The sequence below is a fragment of the Aethalodelphis obliquidens genome, unplaced genomic scaffold, assembly GCF_003676395.1.
Source record: "Aethalodelphis obliquidens isolate GAN/ISIS:26980383/991018 unplaced genomic scaffold, ASM367639v1 scaffold53, whole genome shotgun sequence".
In the NCBI taxonomy this organism is placed as follows: Eukaryota; Metazoa; Chordata; class Mammalia; order Artiodactyla; family Delphinidae; genus Aethalodelphis; species Aethalodelphis obliquidens.
In genome coordinates, this window is record NW_020837997.1 from 8,676,381 (window position 1) to 8,684,246 (window position 7,866).

Sequence of the window (7,866 nt, forward strand, 5' to 3'; positions counted from 1 at the left end):
GTGAATAAATGTTCTTTAGTGTTTTAGGAGGAAAAAGCAAACCTAGATTTTGATAATCCAGAAGATTTCAGATTAATAAAGAAGCTTTGAAAGAAGACCATTTTTCAAAATTTTAGTGAAGTGTGAATATTTTTTGTCAATGGCTTTCTCAAAGAGAATGAAACTTTTGCACCATTTTCAGAGTTTTTATAGAGATGCCAAATTGATATATTTACATGTAATGGAAACATGAAAAAGTTTTATTAAACAATTGTTCATAGCTGTGTAGACATTTTAATTCAGTTTCCAAAGCTCTCAAAAGTGTATTTTTGGAGTACGGAGTGATAACGGTTTGGGGCGTTACGGTTCCAAACGACTCGATTGTCCGAATACTTAGTTCCTTTCACAGGTATCAGGTTTGTGTTAAACGCTGTATGTTAACTATGACTGGACCTCTGTGATATTTTGGTAATAAATGAAGTGGGATCGTTGAGACACGGTGGTGTAGGGGTGATGGTGTGTGACTCGTAAGCAGCCATCGCCGAGTGACGCGCCAGCCAGGGCCACAGGTGACTTGCTCCTCCCTAGGTGAGCGTGGGCTGCCCCTCGCCAGGCTCTGTGCCAGGCCGTGGCCTTGACCCGTGTGGGGAAGGAGGGAGCCCTCAGACAGCCCAGCCTGGAGGACGGAGAGGAAGGCACCAGGACACGCCCTGTGACTGGCTCCCCCACCTCCCTCTGCCCCTGCCCAGATGCTGGCCTCCCCCACTGGACGCACTCACAAATCAGCCCCCTCCCCCTGGAGACCCAGGGACCCCTCTTCTCCAGACTCAAAGGTTCCTGGGCCTCCTGTCTTGTCCCTGAGTGTTGCCTGTCTGTCTGCTCCCCACACCTGAGCCCCTGGCCATTCCAAATGTCTTCTGACACTAATCTCCTCGGGTGACGGAAGGTGAGTTCGAACTCACCAAGAGGCAGGACGGAGCATAAGAGTCTTAGGGTCGGAGTTTTAGGTTCGAATCCTGACTCTGCCGCCTCCCCAGTGTGCACCGCAGGCAAGCCCCTGACTCTCTCCGAGCCTCAGCCTCCCCGGCTGTGAAATGGGGTCCATAACGCCCAGCCCATAGGATTCTTGTGGAAAGGAAAGCAGATCAAGTAGGTACCACACCACAGCCACTCTGAATCCAAGACGCATCCAAGGAGAGAGGCTAGGGTTGGCAGAGAGAGCAGGAACCCCCCCCCCCGGCTCCCCCGCACCCAGCGGGCTCAGCTAAACCCGCGGACGTGCTTCCCCAGCGGCACTGCAGGGCCTCTCCTGAAGTCACTGGATTTTCTTTCTCCTCTGTGTGTGTGTCTTGTGATTCTGCGTTGAGGTCCCTCAGAATACCCAGCCCGAGTCCCTGGCAGAGGGGCAGGCGGGCACCACCTGGGGAAGGCGGCTGGGCTCCAGCTGGAGGTGGCTCCAGGGATGTCCTGGGACCTCCAGGCAGCTCCGCAGGCGCCGTCTACACCTACTGCACTGAGGAGAAGGGGTCTGGGCGTCGGCCCTTGCCTGCGCATCACAGACCAGAGTGTGCGTCCCCCTCCCCCAGGGGCCTTGTTCAAAAGCAGATCCGGATTCAGCAGTTCTGGGCTGAGCCTGAGACTCTGCACTGCTAACCTAACCAACTCCCAAGTGATGCTGACACTCCAGGGACCCCCTCTAAGAAGCCAGTGGTGTAAGTGGGGGTGTGCTGTCACAAAGCCTTGCTGCCCCCAGCTCCACGTCTGGTGCGCAGGCCATCTTCCGACTCCCCCCACCCCAGGATTCAGAGCTGAGAGGCTGAGTCCACGTGCGAGGTGGGGGGCTCTTGCCGCCAGCCTGCCCGGGGTGGGGGGGTGCCGTCTTCATGGTTCCGTGCAAGGTTAAGACTCTGAGGGCTTAATGCCTGCATCCCTTTGCTTTGGGTCTTTTTTTTTTGAAGATATATATATTTTTTAATATTTATTTATTTATTTGGTTGTGTTGGGTCTTAGTTGTGGCACTCATGTGGGATCTAGTTCCCTGACCAGGGATCAAACCCGGGCCCCCTGCATTGGGAACGCAGAGTCTTAGCCACTGCGCCACCAGGGAAGTCCCTGTCTTTTGGGTCTTTTTGTTTGTTTCACCTCAGTACTTTCCTAGCACAATTGCAAAGGATTTCCTAAAGAGAAGGGAGAAAATCATAGACACTGGTGTTGTCCCTGAGAACCATGGTTTCTGTTTAGTGACAGGAAGGACCGTTCTGCTGTGAGAGTGTTTTTTACCATGGAGTCGGGGGCGCTAGGGACAGCACAGTGGATCTTACCCTCTGCCCCTGGCCTGGATCCCACTCAGAGCAGGACAGATGGTGGTGACGTGGGCCTGCAAGCCTGGACAAGTGGCAGCCCCGGGCTCTGGGAAGCCGCCCGGAAGTCCCGCAGCAAACTTCAAGCTGGCCAGGGAGCATTTCTCCCCAGTTCACGCCTTGCTTTGCCCACCCAGGGGTCCAAAAGAACAGACCGAAGACCCCCATCCTACGTGTGGGTGTGCCGAGTGCCGGGGCATGTGAGGCCCTCCGGGGCGTGGCGTCTGAGCAAGTTCCGAGGAGCCAGGAGGTGGTGGTGAGAGGTGATCGCTATTAGCTACTAGCGTGCTGTGCACCTTACAGAGTACTTCACTGAACTGTGAGCAAGGTCTTAGTATTGCCCACGTACTCATTTAAAGGTGATGCCCTGAAGCTTAGCCAGTTGGAAAAACAGACACCGTTTGGCACTGGTGATTTTTGTCTTTTTCACTGGTTTGATACAGAGCATCCTGGGTTTGGACCTGCCCCTTAGCTCTGTGCCTCTGAATGTGTCCATTTTGGGGTTCAGTCAGGGATGGGAAGTTGGGGGTTTGGACGGGGCAGGGCTCCTCCCACAGGTGAGACATTATGCCTGTGTAACTGCACAGGGGTGGGGAGAGGCTCAGGTGCCCGTGGGCACGTGCCAGGGGCCTGAACCCAACCCCCAGCTCTCCCGGGGGTCTTTCAGTCACCCCAGAGCAAGCGAGGGACAGAATTTCTCTTGAGCCCCTGCATCGTGAGCGCACAGCCAGCTCCCCCCCACCCTGGACCTCCAGGGACAGTGTCCTCTGAGAGCCCGAGGGCTTCTCCTAAACTCCACCAAACCGGGACAGAATTTGCAGGGACCTCTGGTTCAGAAAGTACGAAGAATTTCAAGTCAGTGACCACAGAGCATTAAACCAAGCGTGGGGCATGGCGCCCTCTGAGCTTGGGGTCTTGTGGAAGCACGGGTCCCACTCCCACGGCCTGCCACCCTCTCTGTTCAGGAGGTTTCTGGTTTTCTTTGGGCTTCCTGGAGACTGTGGAGTCTCAAAACCCACCTTCCCGGGACTTCCCTGGTGGTCCAGTGGGTAAGACTCCGTGCTCTCAGTGCACGGGGCCTGGGTTTGATCCCTGGTTGGGGAACTAGATCCCACATGCATGCCTGCAACTAAGAGTCCGCATGCCGGGCTTCCCTGGTGGCTCAGTGGTTAAGAATCTGCCTGCCAACGCAGGGGACCGGGTTTGAGCCCTGGTCCGGGAAGATCCCTCATGCCACGGAGCAACTAAGCCCTTGTGCCGCAACTACCGAGCCTGCGCTCTAGAGCCCACGAGCCACAACTACGGACGCCCGCGCGCCTAGAACCCGCGCTCTGCAACAAGAGAAGACACCGCAATGAGAAGCCCGCGCACCGCAACAAAGAGTAGTTCCCACTCGCCGCAACTAGAGCAAGCCCGTGCGCGGCAACAAAGACCCAACGCAGCCAAAGATAAATTAATTAAATTAATTTTAAACAAAAGAGTCCGTATGCCGCAACTAAGACCCGGAGCGGCCAAAATAAGTAAATTAATTAAAAAAAACAAAAAAACTCCACCTTCCTCTTCATTCCAAGGACCACCTTCCGTCTGATTGGTTTTCTCAGAGTTGAAGGATTTGGTGCAGGGCCTGAAGAGTCAGAGCACAGCGGCATCTGGGCCCTGCGGTGTGAGGGCCTGGGTCCCAGAAGAAACTGCAGCTCAGAGAGCCGCTGGGTGGGTGTCGGGGAGAGGGACCAGGGCTCGGGGCAGGCCCCGCTGAAGGGACATTCCCGGTTGGAGGGATCCCAGGACAAGAGGTGGGGCTGGGCAGGCACAGGCACGAATGCCCTCTTCTCTCTGTCAAGTGAAGCCTCCTGGAGACGCTTGGTGGGTCAACTGTGTAAACCACCCACCTGCCCGCCCCACGCCATGCAGCCAGCCCCCGGGGCAGCACCGAGGAACGGGGCAGAGCGAGTCCTCAGACATCGTCTGTGCAGGGGCTGGAGCTCCAGGACCACCAGGGCCCCGCGGGAGAGACCCTGGGATCCAGAGGCTCTGAAACTAAAGCCAGCTGTGACCGACAAATGCACATCCACATCAATAAAATCGCCGCATGCCTGGAAAACAGGGAAGTGGCCTGATGGGGATGTCTCACCTGACATACATGACGCACGGCAACCAAAAGCCCAGGGCCCCTCAGAGAGCCATGCACGTGTGCTTGCACAGAAATCTCAAGGCAGACCCTGCAAGACGGCGTAGATGGGCACGCAGGCCTTTCCCGGGGACGGGGCACTAGGTGTGTCTATCTCAAGGTTCACAAGTCAAGGCGGTGGAGGCCTCGAATGCTGAGGTCACACCCGCAGTGAAGGGGTCCGTGTTCCTCGGATGCCAGGCCTGGCCCTTGCTGTTCCCCTTGCTGGGAGTGGCCCTGCCCTTCTCATGTCGTCTCTTCAGCATAAACTCCACCTCCCGGGCTGCGTGGACTGGGCCGGGGCGCGAGGGGGCAACGCCACTAAAGGGTTTTCACGGGGCATCTGGCGGTGGTGCCTGTGCTCTGACTGAGGAGGCCTGGGGCTAAGGAACAAATGGACCACAGGGCAGCGTTTCAAGGTGACAATAAAATGTGAATGAATAAAGGGAAACTTACAAAGAGATGTGACCCAGATGGAGGTATCAACGTGCTTCTTAGAGCGCGAAGGAGGACGATCATTGATTGTGGATGCATCGGGGCCCCGGACCCACAGAAAACCAAAAGCATAAACCTTAAATATGCTTTTTCAAAAGGCTTGGTCTCTTGTGGGGTTTTTTGGTAATTTTTAAAAATCTTAAAGCATTTCACTCATCTGCTTTCGTGACTGAAGAAGAACATTAAAAGGTATCAAGTTCGGGGCTTCCCTGGTGGCGCAATGGTTAAGAATCCGCCTGCCAATGCAGGGGACACGGGTTCAATCCCTGGTCCGGGAAGATCCCACATGACGCGGAGCAACTAAGCCTGTGTGCCACAACTACTGAGCCTACGTGCCGCAACTACTGAGCCCACATGCCACAGGTACTGAAGCCCGCACGCCTAGAGCCCGTGCTCCGCAACAAGAGAAGCCACCGCAATGAGAAGCCCGCGCACCGCAACGAAGAGTAGCCCCTGCTCGCCGCAACTAGAGGAAGCCCGTGCACAGCAACGACTGGCAACGCAGCCAAAAAAATAAATTAAAATAAATATCAAGTTCTTTTTAAACCCTTTTGGCCACACGAAGATGCAACCTGTAAACGTTTTCAATTTAAAGACGCGATGTGTGTATAGCACCCCTTTCCTCACCTTCCCCCTTTACAGGCCCTTTGAATCCTCCCTTGCCCAGTGCAGATTAGATCCTGCATCAGACGGGAAGGTGTGGGCACCATGTCAGGGAGTCGGGACAGAGGGAAGGGAGAGGCTGAGAGCATCCCAGCCACCCCTGGGCATCCACAGGCAGGTGGGTTCACACAGGCCTGGGTTCTCCCCGTGCCTGCCCCGTGCGAGTCTCAGCGGAAGGGGTGGCGCCGTTCCTTGGCTTGTAGATGTCTGTCTCCTCCCTGTGTCCTCATGTTGTCTTCCCTCTGTGCATGTCTGTCTCTGTATCCAAATTTCCCCTTGTTATAAGGACACCAGTCCTATTGGATTGGGGCCCACAATGATTTTCACTTGATTACTTCTCGAAAGACTGTATCTCCAAATACGGTCGCATTCTGGGGTCCTGGAGGTTAGGATTTCAACATACGTTTTGTGGGGGACACAATTCAACCCATAAAAGGCCCTTCAAAATTTGTCACTGGGTCTTCTCCGAGTTCTTCCCCAAAGCAGCGTATGGGGGGGAGTTAGTCATTTGACCCCCTCTGGGTTCCCTTCAGGGAGTTTCAGGGAGGAGGGGACTGAGTAAGCTGTCGGCTGGGCCTGGAAGGATTTCTCCTACTGGATCTAGTGTGACAGGGGCCAGCTGGACAGGCTATGTAATTTGGGGGGCCCAGTGCAGCATGAAAATGCAGGGCCCCTTGTTCAAAAATTATTCAGAATTTCAGATAAACAAAATGTTAGTATATACATAAAATGGACTATTATTCATCTTTTAAAAGGAAGGATATTCTGACAAACGTTACAACACGGCTGAACCATGAGGACATGATGGTAAGTGAAATAAACCAGTCACAGAAAGATAAATACTGTCTGATTCCACTTATGCGAGGTCCCCAGAGGAGTCAGATCCACAGAGACAGGAAGTAGATGGTGGGAGCCAGGGGCTGGGGAAGGGGGATGGGGAGTCAGTGTTTCATGGGGACAGTTTCAGTTTGGGAAGATGAGAAAGTTCTGGAGACGGATGGTGGGGATGGTTGCACGACAGTGTGAATGTGCTCGATGCTGCTGAGCTGAACACGTTTACAAATGATGCATTTTATGTTATTTGTATTTTACCACACTTTAAAATAAAGTTTTTTAAGATGTATTAAGAATTTCAGGGTGGCAACAGCAGAGCATGAAACTGAGCACGGACCAGCCCGGGGACCAGACGTTGCCCCAGTTGGCTGCGTCTTGCATCCCCCTCTGGTGCAGCCAGCAGACCTCTCAGTGCTGCCAAGACGATGTCGCCCTCGGTGCCCAGGTGGGGAGACACCTGCTCCCCACAGCTGGTGTTTTCAGCACCTGGACAGATGCAGCCCAGGTCTCTCTGTATGAAAATCCACAGTGCGTTTGCTGGCAGAGAAGCAAGCTGGGTGGTGATCGGGTCCCAAGGGCAGAATTTTGGCTTCCCTCCTGACAAGGTCTGGGTGTTGCAGGTGGAGGACTGCCCCTGCTGGGGTCCCAACCGAAGGACCCCAAGGGGGGGCCTCGGCCACAGTCACCTAGAGAGGGGAGCAGGTCAGGCGCGGCTCTGAGCGAGGACGAAGTTTGCTCCCCTCCCCCCATCACCTACCCCACATCCCCCCTCTCCCATGCTCCCCTGGCTGACCTAGGAGTCCCCACTGGACTCCTGGCCCTGAGGGAGGGCGGCAGGGCCTGGGCCACCTGTGCCTCTGTCCCCACAGCTCACCTGTCCTCAACCTCTATCCTTCCAGTCATTCTTTTTTTCAGTCCTCACATATTCACTGGGTAGAACATTTTAAGGCAGGTGGGCCATCAACACACGAACATAAACACAGTGTGGTCCATCCATACAGTGGAGTATCATTCAGCCGTAAAAAGGAATGAAACACGGACAGACACACTACAACATGGATGAAGTCAGAGAACGTGATGCTCAGTGAAAGAAGCCAGACACAAAAGGCCACACATTATATGATTCTCTTGATGTGAAATGTCCGGAACAGGCAGATCCACAGAAAGTAGATCAGTTATTTCCAGAGGCTGGGGGAGGAGGGAACGAGAGCTGCTGCTTAATGGACACAGGGTTTCCTTCTGGGGTGAAGCAAATGTTTTGGAACAAGATGGAGGTGGTGGTTGCACAACCTTGTGAGTGTAGGGAAGTCCACTGAACTGTTTAGTTTAAAATGGTGAATTTTCTGGGAATTCCCTAGCAGTCCAGTG